The sequence below is a fragment of the Falco rusticolus genome, chromosome 4, assembly GCF_015220075.1.
Source record: "Falco rusticolus isolate bFalRus1 chromosome 4, bFalRus1.pri, whole genome shotgun sequence".
In the NCBI taxonomy this organism is placed as follows: domain Eukaryota; kingdom Metazoa; phylum Chordata; class Aves; order Falconiformes; family Falconidae; genus Falco; species Falco rusticolus.
In genome coordinates, this window is record NC_051190.1 from 69,768,121 (window position 1) to 69,793,339 (window position 25,219).

The 25,219-nt window shown below is 41.2% G+C and overlaps 1 protein-coding gene across 2 annotated transcripts in view; it reads right to left on the reverse strand.

The window, feature by feature from the left end:
• The window catches only part of KIAA1217 (KIAA1217 ortholog), a 366,051-nt gene that overhangs the window by 193,953 nt on the left and 146,879 nt on the right, over window positions 1-25,219 (reverse strand). Inside the window, exon 1 of one of the 2 annotated variants that reach the window (XM_037384155.1) lies at window positions 8,264-8,372. The exons of the other annotated variant lie outside the window; for it this stretch is intronic. The gene's annotated coding sequence lies outside the window, so the exon portion shown is untranslated. Of the gene's footprint in view, window positions 1-8,263; window positions 8,373-25,219 lie in introns of those variants that run through there. 2 annotated transcript variants of the gene reach the window in all.

Consider the following 25,219-nt stretch of genomic DNA (forward strand, 5'->3'; position numbering starts at 1 on the left):
CTGGGGAACTTCTTGCTGTAGGACACTGCAGTTGCTGAGTATACAAGATTTAAAAAAAAATAAAACCCGTCAAGTTAATGGAAAAAAAATTCCATTGAGCACTGTTAAAAAAAGGACATAATCCTCTGTTTCCTTTAAGTAATCTCTTAATCAAATACTGCTGGGAGCTCGGAGGATATTCCAGAATTATTCACTACATACCTTCCTTGATCCTGTACCCTTCCCTAGGTAACCATCACCATTTGAGACAGGTTGTCGGGCTGGATGTCTGGTCTGACCTGCTACAACTACTCTGACACTTGACAAGGTACAAGAAGCCCTAATGCTGACAGTAACATTTTGTCATATGTGCTAAACAAAAAGAAATAGAAGCACTTACATTACAACAGAAAAATAACAACCCCAGACCTAATCAAAATACTCTGCTGTGTAGTGAGAATCGTACAAAAATCTCCTCCTGGCACGAGGATACGGGAGAGAATGAATGGCATACAATATGTTAAGTCGTATCATCTCATCTGTTCTAAAAATGGCCTTAAACATTTGTCTACACAGGAAAGTTAGTGTAGTGGAAGCTAGAGAATGAATTTGCAGTGCTTCAGCTATTCCACAGAGGTGGTGGACAATGCAGGGTAAATCTTACATGGCATCAGCATCCGAAGCTCTGGCTACCACCAAGTGTCAGAACATTATTAAACCTTTTGAACAAGGGATCTATACAGCTTAAGGGGGCTGAGATCATCTTTTCTCCCTCATTAACTCCACACTACCGAGCAGCCACTCTGGAGGACAGCATGACTCCGGCTGAAGTACAGGGTGGCACCAAGCCTCCCTCAACCTTCCCCATCTTTCTGGGATGTGGGACCCAGGGTAAGGGCAGGCAAGGCTGTGCAGATCAGTGCACAGTATTCCACAGCATAGTGCTGGGATCTGGTAGCAGTAGGATCATTGGCAATCTGCTCATTTAGAAGCATTAAATCTGAATATCTGTCTACAGTAGCACACACAACCTCTCCAGGAAGGCATTTGATGTTTTGTCCCCGTAGTTCTTTGGAAATTTGCTTTTACTGTTTCTTTTTTTTTTTTTTTTTGTTAGGAGATTTTTCAAGGGCAAAGAATAATACACCTTTTATTAAGCAGCTATGCACAGTAAAAAACTTTTTACTAGCAATTTCTCAAGGAATGTTATGACTGGCTGACTTGAAAGAGGCCTATCCAGAATCTCATTAGATTTTCAAGTACTTTAGAAAGCAGTTCTTACTGAATTATCAAACTTGCAGGAAAGCAATGGCAGTTTCATACCTGAGATTATGTACTTCTGTGTTAACTGCAGAAACATATTAGACTAGTAAGGAGTGTCATGCACTGGGAGCTACTGCAGTAACAGGGAGCTGCTGGGGAATGTTGGGGAATACTCTTTGTAAACATTTTATTTGCATGATTAAATACAGTTTTTCAAAGTGATGCACAGATGACATGATATACAGTGATGTAGCTCAGTAACTCTTTGACCCAGAAAATCTTAAGTGGTTAAGAAAAGACACAAAAGCTTCATGGGTGTGGAGCACACAGTTCACAACACCTTGCATAAGCAAACTTACTGCATACTGCTGTTTGGACAGAGCAGCCAGATGTGTCCTCTGTTGGAGACCAGGGCCCCTGCAGACCTGCAAAGGTGGCTGCAGGCTGGCAGAAGCACTGGTTGTTCTAGAGTTGTTTTACACCCATCTGCAATATTGACACTGCAAATATGAGAAAACAAGAGTGCTATTTTCTAGCTGATGTAACTTCTCCTTAGATACCACCAAAGAATCCCAGAGCTTCCTTCTTCTGAAGGGCAGCCAACCTGCTGCACCTCACCTAGTTTCAGTCATCAAAAATACAAGCAGCTAGGGTAAGCAATTCACCGCTGGCGTGGAACAGGAACCTGTTGAAGGTTACTCATCCCACTCATTCTAGACACCTATTTTAAGGTGGGGTGAATTAGTCTCCTGAGACATGTCTCCATGTCTGTAAAGCAGCATACACATTAAATGCCCAGCACATACAGGGCCAATGTTCGAGGAGGTGACACACACAGGCAGAAGAGCGCACTGATTGCTCAGTGGGCAGCTCTCCATAGGCGGTAGTGGTGGTCTCCTGGAAACATCTGCCCATATGGCTTTTTGGATGCTATCACACTTCCTTAAATAGTTCTAAGAATAAAATAAAATTAATTTTTTATTTGGAAAAACATGTACTGTCTATACATGGAAATATCTTTTAATACTCTTTTTAACATTTCCATGATATTTTAGACAGCAAGTGATTCCAACGTAGACTGTTTTCCTCAAAAGCCAAGCACATATTTAATCCTAAACTTTAGGCTCCCTTTCCTATTTCTATTTTTTCCCAACACTTTTTGTCATACTGTTTTGCTGCCAGCAGTCTAGACAATCAGTTTCTTAAACACCTCCTTGAAACAAAACAATCCAATCCAGAGAATATTCTAAGGAGACTCTCACCACCATAAAATGCTGTTTTACAAGGCTGAGGTCTGTCTGTCTTTCCCTTGCACTACTTTTCTGTTTGCAATCCCTTACCAGATGGAGATGTTGCATGACTCCTGGCCAAGCTTTGAAAACCGAAGCATGAAGCCTGCTCTTAAAACTTCTGTCCATAACACTTCATGAGTGGTTGCTGTGGCTGTGCCAGAAGAGTTGCAGACAGCACTTCCTTCTACACTTTGACCTCCATCCATGTAGACACATCGCGGCATCCACACCAGGCTCTACTGAGCAGCACTGGGACCTCAGGTCTGCGTAGCATATGGCACCATGCACAGAAGGTAACACTTCTTCCTCTCACGCAAACACACGTGCACACTGTGACTGCCTGCTTAGCTGTATGTTCTCTCATCTCTTGGCTCATCATATTCAACACATATTGCTGACAACATACCTTACTTTGCCCCATATAGGCCCCGCTGGAAAACACATGAAGAAAAGCTATGGCAGAACGTAGAGATGAAGGCATAGTTAAAAGGTTGAGATTTCAAGCTGTTGGTAGCTGGACAGAGTGCATAGTTGGACTGATAAGAGGCAGAGAGCTGGGCTGGGGGTTTACAACAGCTGAAGGCTCTCCAGCGTCAGCGAGATTACCTACAGGGAAAGTGAGCATCCAACTCCTGCAGACATTGAAGCTGCTGTCCCTTAAAGCACACAGCCCAGCAGAAGGAGAGGAAATTGCTTCCTGTCTTGCTACTTCACTTTAAGGCTTGTCCTGGCTTTTCACTTCGTGGTCATCAGAGGGCTATGCTCAATGTCCTGCCAATGAAATACATGCAATTTTTGCAGAACTAAACAAACAGCTTCCTACCACGGAAAGTCCCAAAGCACTGAGAAAATAGGTTGATCTCCACCCATTGTTTCAAAATGTTATTCACAGCTTCGAATTACAGCCTTGTAATGAAAGTATGGGGAAATAGATGAACAGAGAAATTGGACTTTGCCAATAGAGATATTAGAAATTAGCAACATGCAAACCACTTTTTTTTTTTTTTTTTAAAAAAAAAGGCTCTTTTTAAAATTTTAATTTGCCTTTCATTCTCAACAACACAGAAGAGGAACATGCCGAAGCACATCCTATGCACTCCCTGTGACTGGTATTGGTGGGCAGTGGGCAACCTTTTCCTCCCAGGTAACTGAGCAAAGTGCTGTGCACAAACCTGAGCCTGAAGTCATGTCAAAGCAGATTGCTAAAGTAAGATCCCCATCTTAGAGAAAAGTCCAGTAACTTTTTCAGGCCTGGATAAGAAAAGGTAAAGTTATTCTTAGATGCTGTTTGGGAAACCTCAGATTGTGATCTTGAACACAGAAGAGCAGAAGTTCTCTATAAGGCAGGCATGAAACAACTTAAAATCTCCAGTCTTTCCCTAAGACTTCATTTGTCTTCAGGGTGAAGCCTCAGACTGTTGGCTCTCACCACAGCCCCAAAACTGGCTAGACCACAAGAAAATCAGCTGCAAGCCAGTATAATAAGACTGATTAACCACTTAAACTCTACTTAAGATCTCAAAATAGTTCTTAAATGGAAGATGGTACATTTTACTCTGTAAAAACTCATGACACTTGTTTTCATAGTTACACTGATGATTTATATAGGCATACACACTTGGCACTTTGCACACTCACTGCAATGACATCAATGTGAACTGCTAAGTTTTGAAGGAAAACTCAGTGTTCATAATTGCCCTTTAGTTACTGGGATTGGTGTCTGGTTGAAGATAAAACCAAAACATAAAGCCTTACACCAAATACAAGCTGTGATGCTGGAAGAATTTTGAACTGCTCATATAAAATGCCTGCACATGGGACATTCTGCATTACTTCTTAACATTACTGCATTTTCTTCACAGGGATGGGGTTAGATTTAAACCCAAAGAATGCATTAGTGATGCTTATGGAAAGAAAAATACCAAGGAATTTAAAGCTGATATACCCCCCACCCAAAAAAAAAAAAAAAAAAAAAAAAAGAAGAAGAAGAAAAAAAGAAGAAAAAGGAACCTTAAACTTGACTTGGCAGTCTTCACACATATTGGATAAAAGACTTGGAAAACAGATGCTCCTTCTTACCAGCAGCCAAGATCTTCTAATAGTCCTACAACTTGTTAATCAACTAACATATGGTACCACTTTAGGAAAACACACTCTTCTGATTTTGCATTTACATGGTCTGTTTCCTACAGAACTATTGTCAAGATTTAGCCACTGTAATATAACCTAGTAATTTTTATTCCTACACTTTAAATTAATCAATAAGCACAGAAATAAATTTAAATCCAAACAATAAGTAAACCTTATTTTCACACAGTTTCCAGTGATGTATTAATTTCCTCTCACCATGCTGAACCTCATGAGTCTGTAAAAAAAAAAATAATCACAATTTGCTGCAAAAGTACAACCTAAAAATTCTGTTGACTTTGACTTAAACCCCCTGAAATCCCAATACATTATGTTTTTTTGGCCAAAACTAAATTGTCAAGGTAAAATTTAATGTAGCTTGGTAATACCTGCACAAGGCGATTCCCACATATACGTAACCTTACTAATGTGTTTTAACTTCTCTTTTATACACGAGGCCTTACTGCCTCCTAAAAAGACACCATACTTCATTTACAATGTTATATTTCTGAACACAAATTAGGTAAAAAATGAAAATGTAACGAAGGTTTCTTTTTTAGTGAACCCTATGCACTGACTTAAGTTTTAAAACAGTATTGGCTTTGCTGACCTCGTCTCTCTCAGCCTGCCACTGGTTTAATTTACCAATACTCAGCTGCTGAGCCCTAACAGCTTCTACCACCCTTATACAAATTCAGTGCAAGCCCCTTCACACTACCACATACCTTGCACAAACCCTCAACCACTCAATCCGGGTACCAGGTCATGATTTCTGCTACCTCACCACCACATAGCCATGTGGCCAGCCTGCTCTCCAGAGGTGTTTTGCAGACCCTGTTTACAGATCACTGCAACCATCATCCCCATCTGGCTGCTTCCCCAACACTAAATTAAACCCCATGGTTTTGCACCACAGACAGGTCGGTTCTGGCCGCTGTGGTTCTTTCTGCAGTGCCACGGTACCTCCACAGTTCTGTCTGTGCCAGCCCTGGTGCAGGGTGGCAAGGGTCAACTAAAGAAGGTGCAAAGGTGTGTGGCACTGGGTGCTCTGGGCGTTGCAGCAAGCATCATGGGTGTGTGACCCTGCAGAAAAGGTGACATCCAAATAGCTCTGCTCAGAGTGTGGAAGGGAACAACTGCCTCTGCCCAGGCATGAAAACTGTAAACAAGACCAAAGAAGTTTGGCAGAGAAGTCTATAAAGCAGTAAAGCTTGTGGGGAAAGCTTAGGGGGGCATTTATGTTTTATGTTTGCTATTTAAATTAAAGATAGGCAGTTTTGAATATCTACAGTGTATACATATTCGGCATTTTGAGGCTGTTAGGAGGACTTGTTTTTGGGCTGATTTTTAATGCTTTTAACATCAGACACAGATGTAGAATAATTTAAAAACATTTTCGAAGTACTGTCATATGGAAGCTTGTTTACAAGTACAAAAAGAATTACCTTACAATGCCACTTCTCAGCACTTGAAATGACAATGGATGCAGTTCTATTTAAAGGAAGAGTTAACTATACAATTTCTGAATACCTGAAATACACTAAAAACACCCAACATGTTTTACAGATGAATTACCAATTTTCTTTCAGGTTTTCCAACAGCAGGATAAAAATTAAGGCACGTGAATTCCTGAAATTTGTCTAAGATATAGTTTAAAAGTTGAGATCTGAGCTTTCACTTGCAAGAAATACAAAAGCCTAAAGCTACAGAAAAAGAAAGTGAAGTAAGGAAAATGGTGCAACCTTTAGTTATTTGACACTTTTCAACAATTTTATAAATTTGTATAGATAGGCTGGAAGACAATCTGACATTCTCAAATTATTCACAATTAAACTATAGAACTATCCCATACATACACCTGTATGTACAAACACATAAAGATACACCTGTATGTTTCACAGCAAGTCTCTCCCTCTCTATGTTGCTCATCATCAGTTACATTATAAACTGTTACCAAGAGGTACAAGAATTTCCTGTACAACCTGTGGTAAAATGGTCCACTGAGTTCTGGTATGGGTTTCAGGCTTCTACTTGTAACATAATAATTGATTCTTTTAAATGGATTGCAGAAATCCTCTCCCAGTTAAATATTTAATTTTCACTTAAAAGTAGTAATAATCTTCTTAAACAGATGCATGAATGAAATGGACATTAGTAGTTTCACATTCATGCACGCACATTTAACAGAGAACTTTAAGAAATCCAAAGCAGGTGATACTGTCTGTGGAAGATAAAAGTGAAAACAAGTCTGACCTGGTCAAGTTCCAAAGCAGAACATGGGATGGGATGAGACACTCAGTGCTGGAATATATATGTCTCTTCTCAAAGGCTAGTATGTATGTGACAGGGACAGTGTGTGAGGCTGGCACGCTGGGGTATACAAGCAGCTTCACAAACAAACTGACTTCACATGTGCAGCAATATTTTTGGCTTGAAAGGAGTTGCAGAGATTACTTTGATACATTACCTGGTGGAAGATGTTTCTTCCATCTCCGGCTTTTTAAAAATTTATTTTGTTGATTATTTTCTTTTGAGTTCTGCTGCACTGAAGTTTAAGTCAGTCATTTGTTTACCAAACTTCAGTTCCTAGGGCTGGCAAAAGGAGAACAAACGTGAGTTTTCAACAGTTTAAGACTTTTGGGGTGCAGAACCTCTTCGGCATTTGTGTAACAGCTCCTACAAGGGGCCCATAAGCAGCAGTGGATTCCCAGCCAGTGCGATGAAGACGAGTTTCTTACTAACAGCCGAGGCGCAGGCAGGGAGGTACGGACCGTGCCAGACCTGGCTAAGATCCTGGGCTTTGCCTCACTTCTCCCAAGCTGCCTCCTCCCTGAGCCAGCCCCGGGGGGGTGAGCAGGGGGCAAGGGGACTTCTGAGGTCCCACTCTACTTCAGCGCACAACCCCCACACACACCCCGCTGCAACAGCAGCGCCTCCACCGTGTCACGGAAGCGCACCAGGGCTTGCACCTCGGCTCCGTACCCAGGTCCGCAGCCCACAGCCTGCGGTGCCGGCTGCTTTCAGCACGACGGCGCACACTTTGGATGAAGCACAGAATTAGGCATTCCTTGAACACCTCTCTACTTTCGATTAAAGTGAAACAGAAATGCATCTAGACAAACACTCTCTCTAATACCCTCACCCAGGATACCTAGCTGTGCCTTGAGGGAGGTTTGGATTACCGTGCTATTGATATTTAAACAAGGCTCTTGATTCTAAATTGTTGGTGAAAGTACCCTAAAGCAACCTGAAACGTGAAAAGATAAAAAAGTTACAGATGCATGGATGGGCAAAATTACCTCTCTCTCTTAATCCAAGCTCCTGGATAATAAAATGCACTGCTAATGTCTCTCAGAGGTACCTCATCAGTTTAGGCTTACAAGCAGTAGCTGATCTGCTACTGTTTTCTTTTCTAACCGAACATTTCACCCTTGCTATGTCACCACATTTACCGAGTTCAAAGCTACACACAACACCCACAGCTCCCCATCCCTTAACAAAGAGAATAAAACATACTATGTTTCCAATACAGATAATGAAATTTCTAGATAGTAACAATATACATGAAATAAAAACTTCATATAATTTTTTTTTTAACTTACTGAACTATTCTCCTCCAGCAGAGCGTTCTGCACCGACTATTCGCAACAAGAAGGGAATTTCCTCCTCCTCAGACTATTCTTGAAATAGATTGCAGTAAGTCTTCCTTTCCAGCCTCAGCCTTCAACAGCAAAAGGAAGCAACTCTCAATCTACAGGCAGGAACAACTAAAAAACCCAAACAACCAACCCCCTCTCCCCAAAATTTTGGCTACCACTATATTAAAGGTCAACACAGCCATTTAAGAAAGAAGATCTACATGTGCCGTTTTAAAAAACTTCCTACTGCAGAAACCTAAATCATAGCATAATGCTTACTTGCCTGGCCTTTCAAGTCCGGAAAGCTCTGTGTTAAGATCACTTGTAAGGAAACAAGTTTTCACTCACTCTGTATGTGTATTTTTATAAGCCAATCTTGTAAATAAACCAGTGACACTTCATGGAGGGCAACAGTGGACGGATTGCCTTTGTCATGAACGTGAAATGAAAATTTCTACATCAGCCCCACACAGCCTGGCAAAATCTAGGAACTGACCCCACATGATAGGGCCAACAGTCAGAAAACAAAGAACAAAAAGGTTCAGGTGGTAACAGCCTCCTGACAACTATATTCGAAGCAGCTGTCATTAGCAGGTAAGGAAAAGGCAAAATATTTGCTGAGTGGCTGTATAAATGTAGACTGCACAGCATGGAACAATCTTGTTTTGAAGATCTCCATTAAATGGAAGCCAAATCAATAGCTAAACCATATGCTACACCCTGAGATCACTATTGTCTAGAGCAATGATGCAAGGTGGGCATTAGCCCACTTGTCAGATTGGTGAGTTCAGCAACTGAGAAAACAGAAGGGTCCTTTGGTTTTGGGGTTTGTTTGAGTTTTGGTTCTTTTTAAAGACGCAGTGTTCTCTGTCTCCATTTCCTCAGCCTGGACCAGATCCTCTCCTTTCTTAAAGGCTGAGGAAAGGGGCTTTGCACAACAGCTTGTGAGATTCCCTCTTAAGGATCCTTCTGTATCGTTAAGAGATTTTGGCAAAGAGAGGCTGGTGCTGCAGCCCCAGCTAAAGCAGCCTCAACATCACTTACAATCTTAAGAAGGGTGGAAGGCTAGAGTCATCCCTGTGTAACCTGTGCCTTTGCCCTGGGATCTGATGATGAAGCTTGAAAGCTCTGCTATGCTATCAGCACTTCAGCCTTGACACAACCTTTCCAGGACTCTTTTATGGAGACTATGTTGACAAAAAAAAAGTTCTCTGCAAGATTTTCGGTAGTACTGGATGGGTAATCACAGGTATCCTCAATACATCATGCCACTCCCAGATTTATCAGTCTCTTACCTTCTACTGACCTAGCTGTAGACTTGAGAAACAGAGAAACCATGATCTAGTGGCTAGATTCTAGTCTTTGAATAATTACATATGAGACAGAAGAATCGTAACAGCACAGCAGAAACATCACCTTCCATGAAAAGCAAAAGACAAAGCAAGTCCTGCCTGAGGACATACCTTCCCCTGCCCCTAATCAACTCAGGACAATCTGATCCATGATCAGGAAGACCACAATGCTCTGGACTTCTCTACAGAGGTTTATTTGCTCTATCAGGAGCCCAGGTTGCTCATTCAGGCATCAAAGTTAGATGACCAAAAGTCATTTTTGAGAATAACAGATTAAACTGGAATTCATCCCTGACTCAAAGCTTCAATGTAACAAAATGGCTTTTCACAATAGAGAAATGCAAATTATGGGCAGATGGTCCATCAGTGCAAAAAAACTACCACAAACTGAAAACGGAAACATGGAAAAACAAAGCGTGCAGAAAATCCAGAAAGAACAGCATTGGGGTCAATGTGACAAAGGAAAAGAGCTGAAATTGAAATGAAGAAATACAGGCAAGATACTTCCAGAAGTATTCTGGCAAAGAAATCCTCCATTAGGAAGTAGGGAAATAAAACTGACCATCCTTCTGGGAGAAATGCAGAGAGAGGCATTTGATGGCTCATGGCTACCTGCCATCTGATCAGCAGTAAGTGCTCCTACCATATAGGCAGAAGGTATGAAAACGCACCAATATACTGAAATCCTGTCCTGGGAAAGCATGTGACAATACTTAAATTAACACTGACAATGCTTGTACCTCCCAAAACATCAATAAAATTTGTTATAGATCCATTCAGCTGATGCTGATTTTTATTTCATATGAGAAAGAGGAGTGTCATCTAAGAATAATTAGGTTTCCATACCAAAATCCAGGTTCATCCAAATACAGACTAAATGCTAACAGATGCTATCTTGATTTCACATTTAAAATGCAAGACATTGGTTCCCAAAGCAGGGTCCCAAGCTCCATAGGGCCTGTCGCACGTTACTTAGGTCCCTGCAAAATTGGTATCTCATTTTACAATGCCCAGAAAGCACCCTTGGGGAGTAAAGAGAGCGCAGTTACCCTTCCCACACCTACAGATATGCCTCTGCTTGGAAGAGAGATGGAAGGAGGGTAGCGGCAGGACTGAGCTGCATCCACAGTTTACATGAAATTGCTATTTAGCAGTGAATGAAATTTCTGTAATGCTCTTTTCTGTATCCTCACTTTACTCATCATGTCATCTCTGATTATGAAGTTACAGAAGGTTTGTTTGCTGCTGCTAAGACTTCTTTTTAATGAAGACTATTACTGACTGAAGCCTCCTCAGTCAGTCACCCTGGACACACCAGGGCGTAGGTGGACAGAAGCAGCTGTTGCAAGGCTTATGAGCTGCAGCACAAATGGAGACTCAGAAGTTTCATCCCAGCTTCCAAAAAACTTTGTGTGTCCCTGTTTTGCCTTAATTCCCTTCTAGAAAGTATGGGTGTAACCGCTGACAACCTGCTACAGCTGTGCACGTGTGTTTTGCCACAGCTGCTACAGAGATATCTTGAAGATGTAACCTTGCACTTCTCAAGAACAGTCCCTTAAATAACCCACCGGAATGCATTTCATAAGGGTACTCTGGGGGGGTAATATGCCACTATCATTGGGGAGACTTGTTCCAATCATGCCCTAATGCTTTTACCTGGGTTCCACCATTCTTAAAACTAATAAACTAATGCTTCCGTTTCTGGTTTTGACAATCCTTATGACACAGAGAGCAAAATTTTTATGCAGATTTAATTCCATCTTCCAGACAACCTGAGCCAGATCCAAGAGGGACCCAACAGATACTTAGAAGTTACAGCAGGGAAAAGGCTTTCCCATATCCAACATGCAGTGATCTCACCACTCTTCCTCACTTCTTGGACCTCTGACCCCGTGCTCCTGGCTGTGGTGGTCCAATGACAGCAGGAACAGCGGGAGTTATCCCTTCTCTGCTAGCCTGCAACCCAGCAGCCAGGGCACCACCCCAGCAAGGGGAAGCCATGGACAAATTAACACAAAGGAGAGCCCAGTGACAAAACCATGTGTGCTTATGCTAGTTCTGCGGTGACAGCACAGTACCTGGAGCTTCTCGAGCCCAAGAGCAGATTTAAACCACAGGACAAGACGCAGGTGCTAAGGTTGTTCTCTTGGATTTAAGGCACTTAAAAAGCACCATGGGTGGATGCTGTCACCTATCACTATCTCACCACCTGTGCTGGACTGTTCGGCGTTGCAAGAGGCAGAGAGTAGATCTGATGCTAGAGACATGGGCATTGATTAGAGCTAGAGACTCAGCATAACAAACACTCCTGAATGTCAGTGACAACATTCACTCCTGTGTCCTCAAAAGGAGGTTTCTAGGATTACAAGCTTTTTAGAGTCATTTGACTTAAATTCTTGCTCTGATCTGGCTGCGTGCCCACAACAGACAAGGACAAAATACAGCCACTATTAAACGATACAGGAGCTAAACAGTACTTGGAGGACTTTTGACAAAGTAAGGAAGTAAATAACTTGCAATTTGAGAGCCCACTAGAATAGAATAAAGAGAGCTCCACCAATCTGTTCAAGAGCAAGCAAAAGCCAAATGCCACTTTTGACTGGTGACAGCTGAAGTAGAACAAAACATTGCAGAGACAGAAGACTGGGAATGTGATTCATATAAAGCCAGTAAAATGAAAATTCATTACAGTGAAAAAGAAAAGCATCCTTCTAAAAGTACAAGAGTATTAGGAGGATATTTCTGTAATATCATAATTGTTTTACTGTGTTAATATACCCTATTAAAAATAAGGAACATTAACTGGCATAAAATCAGAGCTCCCTAGTAAATGTATGATCTAAAAATTACAGATAAGTAAGTGGCTACTGAAAATTCTGGAAAATGCATACACATTACCTGAATTAGGATAGAAAGGCAGAAAGGACACAAAAATGGACCTTTGAAAGACAGTGAAATGGAAGAGATGGGACCCCTGAAAAAATAATAGAAAGGGTGGGTGTGAATGTTGATGCACAGAACCACAACATCCTGAGGCTGAAGAGTGGAGAAGAGGAAGAATGTCTGGTTGTAATTAAAATTAATATCATAACCCCAGCTGTGCCAGGTCTGAGATGGATTAGAATCAGAACTCCTATTGAAAATTAATCTCTCAAGAACGGGCACAGACATAGTATAGAAAAAGAATGCAGCTCCTAAAATACAGAGCTATTCTGGAACCAGTCAGCATTGGTCAGAAAGAAAAGACAGCCAGGTGAAGCCGTCTGAGTTATGGATGTGTGCATGCCTCAGAGGAGGCACTCACAGCTACAGGGAGGTTTCCAAACATAAGGGACAAGCTAAATGCACAGGACACTGCACTATCCTACCTACCCAGCTGCAAAACTAAATTTGAGTTGATTTATTATTGTTACATGGAAGTCTGCAGTGCTGTTACACACATGCTAAGAGTGTTGCAAATATTTAGTGCTCAAAGGCATGAATTTACCTTATGTGTGCACTAAAATGCAATCAGAAAATGCATGGCTCCACTTATGCAGTCTTCTTTTGCCTTTTACTACAAAACTGAGAAAAAAAGATTGCTCTACACAGAAATACATTATCAGAGTTTGGAAGCAGATCTCAGAGAAAGCAACTCAAGACTTCAAGGCAGCAAAAGACAACTAGTGAGAAGTGAAGGAAGAAGCAGCAGCAAACATCTAAAAATAGAAAGTCCAGTAGGAAGTTCCCCTACAGAGATTTAATCTGCTATTGTACTCAGATCCTGGCATTACAAGTTAAAATCTACAAGAAGCTATCATCTTTAATACATCATCTCCTTCCTACTGTTCTTTAAAGCAAAGAAGCTGATTAAACATCCTGCCACACTCCGGTAACCTTAACAGTGCATTTCTTCATTTCACACTCTAAAAGGTCAGGCACATGTTAAATTGCTCTTCTTTGTGTGAATTTACAGTCAGCACAGGACTAAGTCAATAACGGTTGTACTTCTGGTCTTTCCAACAAACTAAGCACTATAAAGCAGTAGATGGCATCTTATTTCAGAGAGATGTTAAAAATTCGAGTGTTTCTGTCTTTTAAAAAGTTTAACTTCTACATTTGCTTAGTGAAGCTCCAGATTAACTAGTGTGCTGTATTTTACCAGGATAAGAATATCTCTCAAAACACTATAAAAACAAATGCCATTGCCCTCATTTTGCAAAGCAGGTAAGAATATTAAAGGTTATGGCTTTATAGTTCCTTAAAATGTGTTTAAAATCCAGAAGAAAGTTCTAAAGCTTTTAATGAAAAAAAAAAAATCCAACAATACCAATGTGAAAATATTAGACGTCTAGCATATATTAGCATTTATTTTAAGAACTGGTATTACACAATACACACCTCTATGAACAGCTGAACTACTGACTGGAAAAAGGTAATTTCTATACAGCTGCCAAAATCCCATTTGCAAAAAAGTGTAAGACTTGTTTTTAATTTTATGGGAAATACAGCTGTGGGATCTGTGAAGAGCAGTTTTTGAGATTCTTGCTGTTGCCTGACAATTCTTCAAGGCTTTTGTGCGTTTGGGTACCTGTTGAAGTTGGTGGGCAAACATGTTTCTTTTTCTAAAGGCACAAGGTTGGAGCTTTTCCTGGGTAATGCTTTTCATGTGGGTCATTAAGGGATGGGTCCCAAACCATGCTTTTAATTGCTTCCCTCTCACCCTCATGAAAACAAAAACACACAAGCGACTTCTCCAGATTGTCATGACAGCACATGGGGTCAAAAAACCAGAAGCCCTACACAGAGAAACAGGCGGGCCATAACCATTTCCACCCTTGCAGTACAGGAAATGCTTCAAGTGGTAAAGGCAAATGCTCTTCACACAGCAGGAATGCTACGATTCTGGATAAGGAGGGATGAATCCAACATCTTTCCAATATGCACAGCAAGTATGAAAACTGAGCTGGTTTTTGAGTTGGAAACTAGCAAATCTGTGAGTATGATTCCACACTGCTGCTGTCTGGGACAACAAGCGGATGGGACTGGACACAGGAGTCCTCCCTCCAGCTGTGGACCCCTAAACAAAAGCAAGATGCCAGAACTTCAGGGCAGCCCTAAGGCCAGGTACATGGGCTGGGGAGCTCCAGCAGCCCCTGGCACCATCCCTCCATGCCAGCCCAGAAGGGCTGCAGCGGCATGACTGGCCCCAGGGTTGCCGAGGCGCTCTGCATTGCCGCAAGTCAGGTGTTCTACAGGTGAAAGCTATGGCTTATTTTGCAATACTTCTAGGGTCACTGAGTACAACGGACATCCACGCTCTGAGTTTCACAGAATCTATCAAATGAAAAGACAGGACCGACCTTCACAGCAACTCCCTTGGTTTTAGTACCTTAAGTACAGTGACCTGGATGAGTAAATGGATGGACTCCATGCCACACCAGAGCACATCATCTTTTCTCCCTTACCTGCATTGCAAATGTATATCCAACACCTTTAAACTCCTCTCCCTTTTCCCTTCTCATTAGACTTTAAAGCAATAATAGTTACCACGCTTTTGCGCACAGTTGGGTTGTCCCCTGGCTACATGTGACCGTAAGAACAGGACAGGCAATTATTTACAGCTATCCACAGTTAATAGTGCACACAGAACTCCCGATTACAGAGGAAGTGTAAACCCCATCCTAACAGGAGACAAAGGGAATGTATCCCGATCTGAATACACAATGTATTCATTGCTCTTGGTTTGCATTTGCTAACCTTTGAATCTAATAATACAACATTAATATTCTATTAATACAGTGCTTATATAGGATTTCCTTTCTTTTTCTTTAATATACAAAGAAAAGGAAACGATTCTGTATGGTGAAATAACTGGCTGACATACTGCTGAAGCATCAAATCCCTTATTGTTTCCAAAAAGATGCACAGCACTCCTTGCGTACTGCCTGACTGCGTTTCACACTGTGTCACGTACACATCCACTGCCCAGAGAAACTGGGCACATGCACACCAAGCACGAGAGGTGACGATGCAGACTGACAGCACCCCTGGTAACTTTCTCACAGGATGGTAATGGAAAGGGTCAACAAGAGCCCACCAAAAGGCAACCACCCTTCCAGAGGAGGAAATCAAGCAAACCGGCCGTGTAAGGGCAGTAAACCAAAGGCTGCTTTCGCACAGCCACAGCTGCTAGGGAAGTGAGGAGCCACCTGCACGAGAAAGACCAACCTACCCCACACAGCTTGTCCCCACCCAGCACCACGGTGTTTTTCTGCAATAGAGGATCTTCAACATGGACAAGAAACTAGTTTTTTGATATTTTTTGTAATTCTGGACTCCCAAGACATAAGCCATAGTTTCATGAACTTTAACCTGGCATGAGGTGGTAATGTCACTGCAAGAAGACATCCCTTCTTTTCTCAGCCACCCACTTCCAGTCTCTGGCCCCACAAAATTCTGCACAGCCACACACTGAACCATGACAGCTTAGGGAACTGATCCTGCTGAAACTAACCTTTTAAAAACAAAAGAAAACAAAAATTAACCTTTTTTTTCTTTTTCTGGGTTGGTGGTTTCACTGCAAAACATAATTCACACTGAGACTCTTTCAGAAAGGAGGGAACAATTAAAAGTAAATTGGGTTAAATACTAAAACAGTGAATTGGTAAAAAAAATATTCCATATACTTTATTGGAAAGCTAGTTGTAATTTTCCTCACCAATTCCAGTGGCAATATATCTTTTTATTTTTTTAAGTTAATTTAAATTTTCTTTGATATTGTGCCTGTTGGGGACACTTAGTAGGTGTGCTGAATGTAAGGCACAGAAGATAATTTCTTTGCTCTACTTGGCAGATGTAGCCTATAGGTATGCTGGTCTCACTACATCCAATCTCATCTAATCTCAAAAGCAAAGTGGTCCTGAACATGCTCAAGTCTGAGGCAGAGCTCTTACTCCCCACAAAAATGCAACCACTTCTGGTACACCATATGGCAGCAATCCTGTGTCAGCAACACTGTACAACAGTTTTTCAGACGAAGATTGAGGAGCAAGTTCTCTGCTTGAAACCAAAAAGAGATTTATCCCACAGAAGTATGCAACACATCATTACCCAAACCGGAATGAAGGCAGGACATCAGCACTCAAGTGTTATGGGAACTTTAACGATGAAGGGTCAGGGATTCGATCTGATGTCCAAGCAAACTGCCAGTTACAGTTTGCACAATGCCATCAGACAGACAATGCAGTTTTGCTGAGAAACTACTAATTTAATGTTATTGAAGCAAAATATTCAGATACAATGTTCCATTATACTTGGAGCCTTTGACCCTGGTTTATCCTGGAGTTCAAGCCCTGATAATCTATGTGCTTGAAACTCATCTTGGTGGATAATGGAAAATTCTGCTCCATTTCCTCTGGGACTTCATGCTCATTAGTCACAGCATACCAATTAAAAGCTTTGTTAGAAAACCAGAGGAATGTGACACAGCACATGTACAAACCAGGAAGCTTCATTCACATATAACATGGATGAATGGCTCTGTATGGAAAGCCAAGCATCGCATTAGCAGGTCGTGTGCATCAGCATGCAAGATCAACAAAAGACGTGCAAGAATTTTTAAGTCAGCACTCTCAGTAAGCAACGGATTTTCATTTTGAACAATGAGAGTTACAGTATTTTTCACAGCCCACATCTTCCTTCTAACCAAAGGTAATGTAAAATATTTTAAAAGTTATGTTTTCTTGCATTGTTACTTTGGCAATCATCTAGTAGGAAATCACTAAACATCACCACCAGCTACTACCAGATTCTTTTCCTAACCATCAGAGGTGAAGCTGGGGTTAATGCCCTGGCAAGCTACTTATGAACTAGAATAACAACCATTTTCAAAAGGGATTATTGCCACTATGAACCACTGTCAAGTATCTGTAACAGCAATTCTCAATTAAGGAAAGAATAGGACTCAGCATCTGTGCTCTGATCGTGCAGACTGACTGCCTCAACCACAACAAAAGTCGGATTTAACATGCAGATTTATTTTGCAACAGTTTGAGTTACCATTCTATTTTAAATCATTTATTACAGAAACTGAAAAATAATGGTCTGCTATAGCTGTAAAAAATCCAATTTGTAACATTTTATTAATCCTTAATCCTATTCCATCATTTTTCCCTACAGTGAATGACCTGCTCCAAGGAGCTTTTAGGGTTAACAACTCCCATTGACAGTATGCTATAAACCCAGCAGAGGCAACAGCTTTACCTTTCAAATTATATTTTCATTTCTACATTTCAAATGCAGCACAATGGTGATGTTTAGAGTATTTCTTATATTATAGACAGATACTTTGTAAAATATTCCATCTGTGACAAGGATGATGACATTATGAAACCTGTAGCACGAGCGATGCATCACAGAGAAGGCGGCATTTTCAAATTATAAGAGGGTCTTACAGCCACTCAGAAGGACCTTTGGGGAGGGATTTGGGACATGCTGGAGCAAAGTCCTTGTTGAGGAACAGCAGACCTTCTTTGTTCCACCATCCCTGCCTCCCTTCATGTCCCAGTGAGGCCCGTGGCATCACTGAGCCCAGCATTTGCCCCTGTCTGGCACCTCCCCACTCCCACCCACCTCTGCGGTTGCTCAGACAGCTGGCTGAAGGAACACATCCAGTGAAAAACTAAACTAATAATAAAAACAACAGAAATAAATCCTCGGCTGACTAGCTCTCAGTTGGACCTTACCAACACGAAGTCACTGGCTGGACAGTAACCGTCCCCATGTAACCAGCTCCGACAGCAACATGTCTGCAGTGGGATCCCATTTGCACACATGGCTACAGCAGCTCCCATGCCCCGGCAGGAACCACAACTCTTCCCTACACAGGGTCTGGCAAAAAAAAAATCAGTGGAGCTTATTCCTCCTCCAGTACAGTGGGAACATCACTCTTTTGCAGCCCTTTTTTCTCCCCAGCATATCCCTACATCCTTTACCCTCAGTGATGTCAACCCACCTAATGGGGCCACGAGCCAAGGTGATAGGCACATCCCCAGCACCTCTGCACCCCCTGCTCTGCCCTGGGGATCTGGGTCCTGGTAAGGAGCTGGAATAGCTCCTGCCCCATCTCACCCCAGCACAGCACCAGGAGGCAGGGGGAAGGAGGGGAGAAGTGGCCTTGTGCTTCCTAACCTGAGCATCACCAAAAGTGGTTGGCTATGGGCCAAGCACAGGAAGAAGCCAAACTTTTCTCTTAAAAGCTCCCTCCTACAGAAATCTTAACTCAGTCTCCTTTCTTTATACCTAACAAGTAATTGTGGCTGAATTTGGGAGCACTTAATAATTTGCTCATATTTTATGAAGAAAATACCCACTTGGGGAAAAAGAACCCCAGTTTTTGAAGCCCCACTGCCAGGAGTGGTGGCACTGCGGCACTTCGCTGAAAGAGCAGGCTCAGCTGGGCTTGGGGGACTCCTCGGGGCCAGGCTGAAACCACGTCCATCACCACAGCCCCCAGGCCCCACCATACTGCAGGCTCTGCCTGTCTTTGCCATGTTACATGTGACAGGCACCAGGCATCATGACAACTTGTGAAGAGGATGGCATCTCCTTCCTCCCCAGCCGTCAGAGGAATGGTGAGAAGCAAAGCTGATGACATTTCAAAGGGAAGATAAGCAAGGTAAGACAAGTTGACAGGATGGCTCCTTCTCCTCCCCCAGACCCTCCCAGCCACAATTGACACTGCCTCTTAGAAAGGCTGTGGTTTTCCTCACACATAGATCTGATGTGAAGCTGCTCAGTGGTGTGTTTAGTGAAGGTAAAAAGACAACATGAAAAATGAAAAGACAAATAGCTAGCTGCTTTGTATGAATTCAAAGAACAGGATTAAAGCTACTCAGAGCTATATCTTCTGCCAGTTATCACAGAGATTTTATTACAATTCCACATCCTCCTTGGGAGGTGTGAGAAGGAGACAGAGTAGAAGCTTTTAAAAATACTCTGTGGTATTTTGAACCTAAAGAGCTAAGAAGTTCTTGAGTTTAGCACATCCCTGTTCTCATCCTTAGTGAAATCCAAAATAAATTTTGGACTCTTCATTGATTTTTGGATTTTGAGCATTTAAATTACAGGGAAGTAACGTTTCCAGAGGTTTTTGGTTGGTGGGCTTTTTTGTTTGTTTCTGGGTTGTTGTTGTTTGTTTGGGGTTTTTTTTGGGGGGGTGGGGTGGGGGGGGTGGGGGGGTGGTTTTTTGTAACTCTAATGTCAAGATTCTTTTCTCTTTTCCTGAGTTCAGAGGTTTAAATCCACTTTTAGGATTCCAGGAGCTGGAACATCAAGAAAATCAAAAGCTGTAAAAAGGCAAGTGATTTTTTTCTATCAACACCAAAGACAGCTTACTTTAAAAAATACACATATGAGTTCACAGTCATACTAAAATAAATTAATAATTAATAAAAAAAAAAATTCCTTGCCCAAATGTCTATTGTTTTGGATTGGTTTGATGGTGCTAACACACCACACTAATGTTAAGTAGTTGCAGGAAGGCAATTTTCTCTTAATATTCACCAAGGCAGGTCACACACAGTCTCTCACTAAAGCGAAGTACCTGCTCTTTTATTACTCTAATTTTTCACGTTGCTTTTCTACTTTGTGTTTGATGGATACAGCTGCAAGTAAAATTTAGACCATTATCTTGAGATAGCTACAGTCTTATTCAATGACACATTAAACACATTTTCCTTTTAAATGGAATTTTATTTTACTGTAAGCCAAAATAATTAAAAAACTACCAGTACGTGCCTATTCCTCTAATCACCTACTTAGAAAAAAAAGTGGAAAGAAATTACTCATGAATGATTGGAACAGAACTTCAGGATAAAATATTTTGGTTCAGATAGCTGCTTACAGCCCATACAAAAAAAAAAAAGTCACTAATAAAAAAATAAGAATACACGTATATAGACAGATTGAAGGAACTTACTCATTTTCATCATAAGAAAAGTGAAAACAAGTTCAGTAAACAAAACACAAGTAAACTAATGAATCAGTAAAATAATTATTTCCTGTACAGGGAAAGTATTTCACATCTTATTTACAGTAGCAGAAGTCCACAGAAGAAGTACTTACTTGTAATTGTCTTGTGAAAATAATCCAGAGTTTCCAGTTAGTAAACAAGTAAACAAATAATAAAACATCTGAGAGTTATTTTGTGGGTCTTTTTCCTTAGGGGATAGTGAAATCTTTTGAACTTCATTTCTCATCATACCCCATTCTAGCTTAAAAAAATAAAATAAAAAGGTTTTAATTAAAAATACATTTCTTTCTAATGGATAAAAAAATTAACCCAGCAGAATCACCCTGAGCCTTTGAACAGGTTCCTTGGACTCCCACTGACACTTATCATCACCAAGCTCAAGTTATGTTACAGCAGTGTGACGACATCTGAAGGAAAATGAAACAGGCTCTGAAGTTGTGTGTGCTAAAGGATTTCCTGCTGCAGCCTCCCCACTGAGGCACAGATTCAAGGGGTGAGGAATCGACTTGTTTGGGATGTCCGTTTGCAGGCATCCAGAGCATGAGCCCAGCAACGGAGGGGTGCGCTCGCTGCCTTGCCATACCATCGCCCAGTCCTATATTCGATGCTCATCCCTAAGGCCAAAGGGGCATTTTCTACCTTCTAACATTTTTCACATTCACAACTTCGTCATCTTTCTAATCACATTTCAGTTTATAGAAAAACATAAATATACTTGTGTTGCACCTAGAGTCTGTGCTTAGCTGTTTGTTTCTCTTCTTTCCTGTCCACAAACATCTGTCCTTCCCCTCTACCCTTATCTAAGATAAGCAGCTTCAGTTTACACACCCGGTACCTTGCAAAAGCATGGTCTGGAAAATTAATTCTTGAAAGGATTAATGGTTTTTTCCCCTCCCACCACAAATATGTTTCTGCTTCTGGAAACAACGTTTCATTTTGCAAACAGAAAGGGCGCTGCCTGCTCTGGCATATAGGTGCATTTCTCTTCCATGCAAAAGCAGAGCTGCACACAGCCCAGCGCAGAAATAATTCTAATCCCTAAGTAACATGGTCTGTCATATTGATGCAGCTGAAATCTCAGAAAGCAAACAAAACAATTCCTCTTTAAAAAAAAAAAAAGCGCCTTCTGCAGGCATTGTCATACTTTTATGGGTTTTTTTTCCCCATTCTCTAGTCTGCAATATTAGCCTGGCCATTTGAAAATATAGGAAATTTCTACCACTCATTTTGACTCAGTATTAAATGCCTTTCCCTTATATTTTGAACAGAGTTGAAATTACATGCAAAGGCCTGTCCTTCAAATGCAGTTATACAAACTAGGGGGAAAAACTGCTCCTTGCCTGCCTTCCAATTCATGGTGCAGTGCAATGGAAACCCTTCCAAAGAGGGCTCCATGCTTCTGTCCTGAAGGGGCTCATTCTACTGTCCTGTATCAGCATCCTACTGTGTACAAGAATCAGTAATTTTTCTTTGAGGAATCAGGCAAACGCCCTCCACTCTGATTTTTTCAAAGGTTTCTTTCCCTACCACCAGCTTCCTTTGTCACACAAGTGCTCCTCTGCTCCTTTATTGCCCAAACCTGGGCCACAGACAAAATCCATCCAGCCATTTAGATTGCTCTCAAGAGCAAACAACTTTATAGTATACAATGGCAGGGGGAAACCGGGCAAGCCTCCCCACCCCTTATTTTAAGAATGATGTGGTCTTCTGGCCTCCACGGCACTTAACTTGACTGCATTATTTTTATAGTTACAGACTTGGCCATCAAAGAAGCTTTAACTTTTCACCCTCAGGACTGTGTTCACGCATTCTCAATGCATCCAAACACAGAGAGTGGTCCATACCACAAAAAAACGTAGGGTAAACACTAATGATAGAAATACAACCATGTGCAGAGAACAGGAAGAACAACAAAAACTGAAGCCAGATGCAGCACTGCAGCAAGGGGAAATAAAAACCTTTTACAGTGGGAAGAATAATAGGTGAGAAAGCTGAGGGAGGATGGAGGCAGGATAAGAGAGTAAGATGAAAAAAACCCTATGGCAACAGTGAATAGAAATAAGACTTTTAAATCTTTAATAAAAGACAAACTTTGACAGCTTGTGACATGTGCAACCACAAATTTTATTATACAAACCTATTTTCACAGGGTGATGCTGAATTGGGTGCTCCACTGATACGACATTCTGCTCTTGAGGCTCAGTTGTTCAGGGGCAAAGACCATGTAATTCTAATATGGGAAGCCTACGTAATTCATATATAGGAAGTAGACAAAAATGGGAAAGCTGTAAATCCAGCCATAAAAGACAGGAACTGACGGCTTACATCAACAAGTGTAGTAGCTAAAGAAAAGTTATGTAACTTTATTATTGCTCAAATAAACAAGCAAATAGCAAAGCTGGCTATTACAGTTTGCCAAGGCAGGATCGCCTCTATTTATAAATTCCAAAAAGAAAATGTAAATCCTTAGATGTCCTTTCTCCATCCCTTTAGGGGTCTTTTAAAACAAAAAATAGAACATGTAACTTGAACTGTTCCACTTTCAAAGTTGGAGCTATTTAGTACATTTCCCCATACTGACTACTCTCCCAAGTAGAATTTGCAATCTTTTTCAGTAATTGAAGCAAAGAGAAGATTTAAGCTTTGATAATGATTGGCGAATTTCAAATAGTTTGGATAAACAACCCCCAAAAGTTCAAAATGAATATTCAGATTTTGTTCCGCAGTATGGTCTGCAAACTGAGGATAGAAATCTCAGATGATATCTATCTTAGATCTTCTCCAAGATCCTCCGCATGCCCTAGTTATGTCTAAGCAGGAAATAACACAAAACCACCAACATGTTTAGTTACGAAATGCAGAGATGGCTGAATATTAAAAAAAAAAAATATTGAGGGAAAAGATTCACTGAGAGATCACAAACTTGCAGAGCTTAGCTTCATAGTGGGCCCATTCCTGTTCCACCTAGATTTCTTAACTGGTTTATTGTTTGTAACTCCTGAAATAGGCAGACTCTCACCTGCAGTGGTTTCCACTGGTGACTCATCATTGCCTGCCAGAGAAAAGCCTCCCCATGTTCACACCTGCAGGCAGCCTTGCAGAAAGTCTGAGAATAGTGTGAATCAAGGACAATGCTCCATCAAGTTCTGCACCTCTCCAGGGGTTGAGCACTTGCCTTGCACACGGGTCACTTCCCTGCCTAGCGGTGCCCAGCTCAGCAGGGATGCTGCTGCTGCTGCTGGGCAGCAGGGCCAAGCCAGCAGGTGTCAGAGCATCCTCCCCTCGCCAGAGCTCTACACCAGATTCCCTTCTCAGCTACACCACTATAACTGAGCTGACAGCAATGCAATTGCATTGACATAGCCAAAATTCAAAAGGCAACTGTGTGTGATGCAGGACTACCCGCCTGCAGAGAAAATACCAGGATAAAAGCAGCATAGCAAGGCAAGGAGCTCACAGCTGGCTCCCCACCCCATGGAAGCAGTCACAAATGCCACCCTCCAGGCAGGAATCATCCTGCTCTTCTGAAAATGCTCACTCTTCTAAACAAGGCTATGAGCAACAGCCTAACATTTTCCTGGGATTCATTTATTCACTAAACTTGATAAGTCTGTATAAATTATCATCATTTACTTGAAAAAAAAAATCGAGAAAAAAACAAACAAGCAAAACACTGAACCCGATACTCTAGTCCCAGGAACACATCACTGTGTCATTATCTTTACCTTTAGAAGGCTTTAGAAGGCTTCCACCATGTATCACCTCTGAGGACAAATATTTTGGCAGAGGGAGAAAGCACACAGCACGTCATCAAAGTTAAAGATTTGGGTTTGTTCCCATAGTTATGACTTACACATTTCACAAACTCAACAATTTACGCTATTTCAGATATGGATCTTTCCCATCTCAATGTGACTTAATTCCTTCAAGCTGAAAAAGGAAGCCCAAAACCCCTGAATAACTGAAGTGACATTATACGAAACATAGCCTAAGGCTGCCAATATTTTTTTCTGTGCATTGAAGGAAAGACTGCATTACTGAGCTAGACCAAACACCATTTCTAGCAGAAACCTTTCCTTCTTTTTTGCTGCCATGAGGATTACATTACACAGCACTGCACTAAGCCTATTTATTCCATTCTATTTTTTTAATCAGGCTATAAAAATAATCAGCTCAACTACTCATACTAATCACAGAAATATTAATACAAGACACTAACTACTCATTTGCTGTGGGATTTTCTTCTCTATACTAAATATGAGAGCCATAAAGTTTATGCTTCCCATAAGTTGCAAGAAATTGTGTTTTACTGCAGAAAGCTAACATCAAAAATAATTACTGTTATAAACATACAGTAAAACACAGTCACACTTGGCACATATCAAGGTTTTATGTGAAAAATTTAGTGCAATGCCAGCTGCAGTGTAGTTTTGCTTTTTTCAGTGGTACAGCGTAACAATCACTTTTACCAAATAAAGTAGAAAAAACGTTTTAAAAATATTTAGAAATACAAATAGGTTTTATTTTAACAAAACTATCCACATAGTAGAAAGG